Here is a 7,801-nt window from a genome sequence, read left to right on the forward strand (position 1 = left end):
TTGGTAAAATATACTCAGGTATATAACTTTAAATATCAGTAGAGATTGTTAACTTTGCTTGTTTAAAATCATGAAAAACACTAAAAAGATGTGTAAAAATTCTAGTAGAAGAGTAAAATAATTTGAGAAAATCAGAACTGTAGTCACTTACTTTTAAATGCACTGATTTTTATGGAGTTGAGCCAAACATTGAAAAACATTTGAGGCCTATAGCAGGCATGGGCATGTGATTGTTTCTGTCAGATTGTGAGCCTGATTTTATTTGGATTGATGATAGGTGAGTGCCATCTGAATCTATTAAAACTTTAACACTTAACCTCATCATTCTTTATAAAGTGTAGGAAGATTTTCATTTTAAACTGGTGTATGCTGTATGTTTTCCTCTGACATACCTCTGTTGTCTTCCCTTATCTAATTTGTATTTGATGAGCTTTGCAAGAGGACAGTTAACCTGTATATAGACCATGTGTAGTACTATTGAATTTTGAGGACATTGCAATTAAGTTGCAATCTAAACCGCAGTGAACTGTTTAGGATCCATTCAGCAGGAGCTTAGGGAACCTGTCATACCTGAAGACGTAAGATCATCAAGACCAGGAAATCCAGTTTGAAGCAGTCTTGCCATTTACTGCTTATCCACGTTTTTTTACTTGCCAATGACTATATGCCTTCAGAACTGAGGTTTTAAAGGGAATAAGTAATACCCAGAGAAGAAAGCTGGAGGATTCCTCATCTTCAGTTTAAAATTAAAACACCTTGAGCATGTCCATAAATGTTCCAGCCCTTTTGCTTTACTTACAGGGAACCAGTATTGACTGAGTAGATTCTAGCGCCTGGTCAAGCACTGTGCACATTCGTATTTAATCCTCTCAACTGCCCTGCCAAGTACCTTTCCCCTTGACTCATGGGACAGCTCATCAGAAGGAAAAAAAGGAATTATTTGTCCAAAATTATGTGTCTTATTAAGTGGCAGACCTAGGGTTTGAACTCAGATGCCATACCAAGTTCATTTTTATGCCACTGTTCCCTGCTACGGGTGCCTCAGTTTGCTTACTAGAGTGAATAAACACAATTAGTATTTATCTTTCGTTCTATCCTATTTGGAAGCTTGGGTTTTTCTTTTTGTTTTTACCTCTTTCTCACCTCTCCCCAGTCTCCTTAATCTGTCAGTTTTGCCCTTTGAGTAAAACCTTAAAAGCAGCTCAAATTGTAGGATTATGTTAAACCTAACTTGTGGTATGGAAAGTCAAGAAAGACCAACTGACTTACCAGAGGGCCCAGCAACTAGCTGATGTTTGGCCTGAAACTAGACAACCTAGATGCAAATAACCAAATTCTCAGTAATTCTGTATTGGCTAAATTGAAAAGGATTTTCAATGAAAATTTCTCTTCTGGTCACTCAGATTTAGAAAATGAAGGCTTTAATGTATGTTTCTCTTTTTTTCTTTTAAGGTGTGAGCCCTTTGACAATCTTCAGAAAGTAAGGAAATAACAATCATTGCCAAGCATTATTTGTCAAATTTACAGTTCAAATATGTTGTTTGTTGTGTATGCTTCCCACTGAAGGCCGTTGAATAATCAATATTCATCATGCTCAGTGCTTTCTTACAGTGGGAGGGCCATCAGACTGTTTCTGCCTGGGCTGCTACTAATACTGCTGCGTGTGTATACATCAGGCCAGCATATTAAGGCCCAACTTTCCCATCTAAACAGATTCTGTTTCTTTTCTTTTTTTTTTTTTTAAGATTTTATTTATTTGACAGAGAGAGACAGCCAGCGAGAGAGTGAACACAGGTAGGGGGAGTGGGAGAGGAAGAAGCAGGCTCCCAGTGGAGGAGCCTGATGTGGGGCTCGATCCCAGAACGCCGGGATCACGCCCTGAGCCGAAGGCAGACACTTAATGACTGAGCCACCCAGGCACCCCAACAGATTCTGTTTCTTAAGCATCTTCACAAACATAACCATTTCATGAAATTTAGGGGTTAGATTTTTCTCCTGATTTATGGAGGAGAAAATTGAAGCACAGAAGCTAAGACAGGTAGTGGTGTCAGGATTTGAAACTGAGTAGCCTACTTTCAAGTTGGTACTCCGCTCCTGCACTACATGGCCCTTTTTTTTTTTTTTTTTTTTTTTGAGATTAAAGCAATGGTAGTAGATTACTACTTACTTTCTCAAGTTTTAGGTTGTATCCAGGTAGTGGATCGTGGGAACTTGGTCACTGCCAGCCTTTTTTTTTTTTTTTTTTTTTAGGATGGAAAACAGGGTGCCTGGCTGTCTCAGTAGGTAGATCATGCGACTTTTGATCTCGGGGTTGTAAATTCAAGCCCAACACTGGGTGTAGAGATTACTTTAAAAAAAAAAAAAAAAAACTTTGGGAGGCGCCTGGGTGGCTCAGTCCCTGAAGCATCTGCCTTTGGCTCAGGTCCTGATCCTAGGACCCTGGGATGGAGCCGAGTCTGCGTTCCCTGCTAAGCGGGGAGCCTGCTTCTCCCTCTATCCCTCCCCCCACACACACACTCGCACGTTCTCTCTCTGTCAAATAAATAAAATCTTTTAAAAAAAAAATCTTTGGGATGCCTAGCTGGCTCAGTTGGTACAGCATGTGATTCTTGATCTTGGGGTCATGAGTTCAAGCATCATGTTGGGTGTAGAGCTTACACTAAAATAGTAACAGGATGAAATATATGACATGTTAATAAGAGTAGTAGTTTGTAAAATCAGTTTATGTGAACAATGGATTATGTAAAATTGATTTCAAATGAGTTTGGAAACAATTGCTTTTAGGTGATCTTACAGGTTTTTTTTGCAATCCATGTCCTAGGACTATAAATTCATAATTTTCCTGTAGTAAATAATACCAGTTTTTAATGGTTGGGCCCCTTCCACTTACGGCATTGTGATCATGGCAACACTTTCTACTTTAGAATGTGCTGAGCAATGGGTCCTTTAATGCCCTTTAGAAAGGAGGGGAGACTCCCTCTTCTGAACGGGATGCTTTTATTCCACATTGCTTAAAGGATTATGTAAGGATTAATTCTTTTATCTTTCCTTTGTCCTCAGACACTATTTCTACAACATACCACAGCGTTGGCCTAAGACTACCAAGAAAAGTACTTAAACCCTGGAAGCAGGGTAGAGTTATGATTTTACTCAACTAGCAAAGAGGCTTATTGAGGGCTTTCATGCGATACGAATTACTAAATGCAATCCCTTCGAAACTCAGTTGAGCCCTGAGTAAAAAAAAAAAAAAAAGTACACTAGGCCTTACAACTCTAGGGCCTTAAATTCTTTTGTATGAGCTGGATACAGATGTTTCAGGAATATCTGGGCTTCTTACTCAAATGCTCATCAAAAGGGGTAAATGCTATAATTTGAGCTAAAGATTTAGTAATTTCTTAGCTAATTCAGACAAAATTACGTGCTTATAGGCTCATTTGTTTGAGATGCTGGGCTGTGGGAGGCCGGCTTCGTTCTCTACTTCCCTAGGGCATTTACTTTTTGCTCTTGCTTGTGATAATGTGCCACTGACTGAGCATAGCTGTCAGACTGTCACCTAGGCTATTTAGAAACGCCCTGTTATTAACAGATACTTGCTTATATATACAAAAATCATTTTTCTTTCTGTGACAGCCTACCGTTGTTTCCTAGATGTCATTGGTGAAAACCTGAAGAGGTTTGTTTAAAGCCACCTGAAATTTAACTTAGAGGGCAGCCTGATTTTCTTTCCACGACGCAGACGTAGAGGAATTAAACCCATTTAATGAGGCTCAGGTTAACCTCATTTCTGAGTATGTGTGGATGTGAATCCTGGAAGTTGGCGTTTATTGTAAAAATACCTGCCATTCATTCCATATCATCTGACTTGAAGAACTCGGGTGCCTGGCAGAGACTAAACCTCTTGTTTTTCATTTTCTGCCGACATCATGAGTTTTTTTTTTACCCGTCTGGACTTAGTACTTAGCTCTCTTTCTCCTCATTAGAGAAGGCCCTGCATTTCAGCTATTGTCCTTGACACACGGGTGTTCTTTCAGCTATCCGGGAGCTTGGTAAGAACCTTGGAGGATTCACTGCAAAGATCTCCGAAGACTTGTGTTCTCCAATTGCTGGCAACACGGCAGCTTCAGAGCTAGGACGATAAATGGGACCAGATTATTCCAGATTATTAACTCCTCCAAGCTAGACTTGCCTATCTCCACAATTGCATAACATGAGAGAGAGTGTGACCTAAGTGAAAAGAGTAGCAGCCTAGAAGTCAGAAGGTCTAACTTACATGTTCATTTGTTCATTCGTTCCTTCGTTCATTCGTCCGTTCACTATCGAGTGCCTGCTACGAGCCAAGGACTGTACTCGGTATGAGAACTCACAGCTCTGCTTCTCTCTAGTTGTGGGCTTAATCTCGCTCACCTTCAGTTTTCTTCCCTATGGAAGGTAGACACCTGTTTTGCCTGTGAGCCTATGCGTGTATTTCCAAGTGTAAAGGATTGGGAATATATGTATGTGGAACACTTACATGGGAAAGAAGCCTAATTTGAGAATTGGAAAGATTAATGAAGTGGAAACAGTCTTGTGGATCAGAAAATCACTCTTTGAGCAGACCTATTGCCCTAGATTTTCAAGGACATAGACACAAAAAATGACAGTGTAACTTGGGAATGCAAAGTTTAAAAAAAAAAATTAAGCAATAGTTTTGCTTCTAATTAGCATTCTCTGGTGGAATAAAATGGGGAAAGGTCATTGTGTTAAAATAAGAAAAATCAAGACCCAGAGAATAAGTGTCAAGAAGAAATGCCTTCCTTTCTCAAGAGTTAACTGATAAGTGTTTGGTGGTGCCTCCAGGCCATAATTACCAACTTTAGCAGGCACCAGGAGTACCTGGAGGGCTGCTGAAACAGTTTTTGATTCAGTGGGTGTGGGGTAGTGCCTGTAAATAATGTGCATTTGTAACAAATTCTAAACCACTGCTTCAAGGAAGCATGAACAATTATTAACAGCAAAGGAAAGATCCAGGTGAGTTTCACAGTAGGGAAATAAAAAGTTAAAGGATTCTGGGAGGAGCAGGACTCTGTTGAGATTGGTGCTCCCCTGAAGCTAATGAATGAGAGGGTCTTCTTTCAGCAACTCACATTGATGGGGTTGTACATGCAGAAGAGCGTGGGAGACTGGACTACTCTGCCTCGGCCCTCTGTCATTGCCCATGTCAACAGTTTTGTATTAAAAGTAAAAATAAAATATAGCTTTACTCTTATCCTGACCAAGCAGATTTCATGATTTGACAAGATGCTGAGAGGAATAAGTTAGTAGACTCCATCCTTAAGGTCATAGGTAAGGAAGCCAAGGATCTGGGTGCTGGGTATGAGGCCAGAGGTCTGCATTCGCTGTTAGTGAGAGATCAGTGTTGATGGGAGATTGGCCCCAAGCTTGAGGCAGGAAGCCAGGGATGTATCTCAGAGATGGGCTGGAGGCCTAGAAACTTGTTAGGGCATCCTCTAAGCTGACTAACGGTTCTGTGGGTCACCGGGGTCAAACTGGGGGCCCAATATTCCTGTTAGAAGGTAGAGCACGAGTTCCTCTATTTCTATTCACCAGTCCCCCCTCCTCTCTTTTTAAAAGATCTAATAGAAGAGCTAATATGTAGGCATTCAGTGTGTGTTCACCTACTTCATTTGCTTTTAAGGTGCAGGGCTGTAGTAAAAGGATCAGGGAGCTGTGTCAGTCCTGTGGGGGCACAGTTACCCCAAGGTGAGCTCTGCAAGTTTTGCTTAAGTTTCTAGTAGATCAAATAATGAGAAGGATAGAGACGTGATGTTCAAACCTCTGTTGCTCACCTAGTATATTTGGCCATAGGATTTGATGATCTAAAATGGCTTCACCTCTCAAGTGTATGGTCTGAGGGGATGTGCGTAATGAACACCCCAAAGTGTATGATGAGGGGACACCAAACACCCCAAAACACAATGCCTGTCACACGTAGTGGCTCAGTAGATCCCCATGAATGAAATGTGTGCAATATGCTAGCAGAAATGGCTAGAGTTTGGGCATGGGACATGAGTGCAGTCTGCAGAAGTGAGGAAAAGTAGGCTGAACTCAGTTTTACAGGATGCTGGCTAGAATTTGTTTTACCACCTGCTAATAGAGTTCCTGAACTTATGCCAAATTCTACAGGTGTTTGTTACGAAGGTGAAGTCAGATGGCTCTGGATTTGAATCTTGTGACCTTGGGCAAGTCACCTCATGTAAAATAGGGATAATGCTTCAAAGGATTGCTAGAGGATTAGATGCAATAATTTATGTATCTTGCATGCAATAAATATTTGATTATGATATGCTGATATTTTGCCAGATGAACAAAACAACAAGGGCCTGGTTCAGGCACTAGTAGGAATCCAGTAGATGTCTCCATAACGTACTGTGTTTCATGCCAGTATATCATTTTGCTTCAATTTTTTTTATTTATTTTTTTATTTATTTGACAGCACAAGCAGGGGGAGCGGCAGGCAGACAGAGAGGGAGAAGCAGACTCCCTGCTAAGCAAGGAGCCCGATGCGGGGCTCCATCCCATGACCCTGGGACCATGACCTGAGCTGAAGGCAGTTGCTTAACCCACTTTAATTCTTTTTTATGAAATAATTTATTCTTTGCTGAAGTATTTTAAAGCAAATAACAGGCATTCTGTATTTTTACTACTACATAATTTCAGTGTACATCTCTTAAGAAATACAGCATTTTCTTTCATTATAACAGCCATTTTCACACCTAACAAAATCATATTCATTCTTTGGCATCAACTGTTCAGTTCATAGTCATGCTTCCCCAGTTGTCTCAAAAATACATGTCTAGTGGTTTGTTGGAATCTGGATGCAGAAAGGGACCACATGTTGCACTTGTTTGCAGTGTTATCTCTTAATCTAGAGCATGCCTCTTTTTTTTGGGTGGGGGCATTGGCTTGTTGCAGAAGCAGGGTAGGTTCCTTTAGAATGTCTCCCATTTTAGGCTTGTCTCTTGTGTCCTTGGTTTATTTAGCTTGTTCATTTATCCCCCATCCATATCTCCTATAAGTGGAAGTTAGCTCAAGAGGCTTTATTAGATTGAGAAAAAAAAAAATTCACGTTCAGCTTTTCTGGCAAGAACTCTTCCGCTGTACTGTGTGCTTCACTGTGGTGCATGAAGATGTGCCACCGGCTTGTGGCTCTTCATCAGTACTCTTTCCTGTCTAGAATGTCCTTCCTTACCCTTTCTGCCTAGCAAACTCCTACTCATCCTTCAAAACCTTGTGTTGAAGTAAAGTTAGAGAAAACCCATTGCTAACTGACTCAAAATGAAGAAGGTTCCTGATGGTTCTGGGGAGATGTTACTTCTTAGGTAGAAATGGGATACTCATCACTTTCTCCTCTATTCTTTATGGGTTAAACCAGAGTAAGGCTGCCCTCCCTATCTTTCTCTTCTTAAGAAGAATCTCAAGGGCAAATATCTCTATACCTCTCCAGGACCTGAGAGCTCCTAACTGTGTAAAGAGAACATTGGGCCCTCTCACGTCTCCCAAAACTCCTTTGAATTTTGCATTAAGCACTCAACTTTGCCCTGTTACTAAGCCATCAGAGGTGACAACTGGTGAATAACTGGCCTTCCAGCTGTTCTTTTTGCATATATGGTGCTGTGTGGATGTTCCCATTACTACCAAGTGTTGGACTGCACACTCATCCATCAGTTGGCAATCAAAAACCAGCCTGTCTCAGCTGGGGCCCAGTTTTAGGAGTTGTCTAAATAGTTAACCACTGTGTAGGTGACAGAGCCCCAGACTGGAG

This window comes from Ursus arctos, unplaced genomic scaffold (assembly GCF_023065955.2).
Source record: "Ursus arctos isolate Adak ecotype North America unplaced genomic scaffold, UrsArc2.0 scaffold_8, whole genome shotgun sequence".
Classification (NCBI taxonomy): domain Eukaryota; kingdom Metazoa; phylum Chordata; class Mammalia; order Carnivora; family Ursidae; genus Ursus; species Ursus arctos.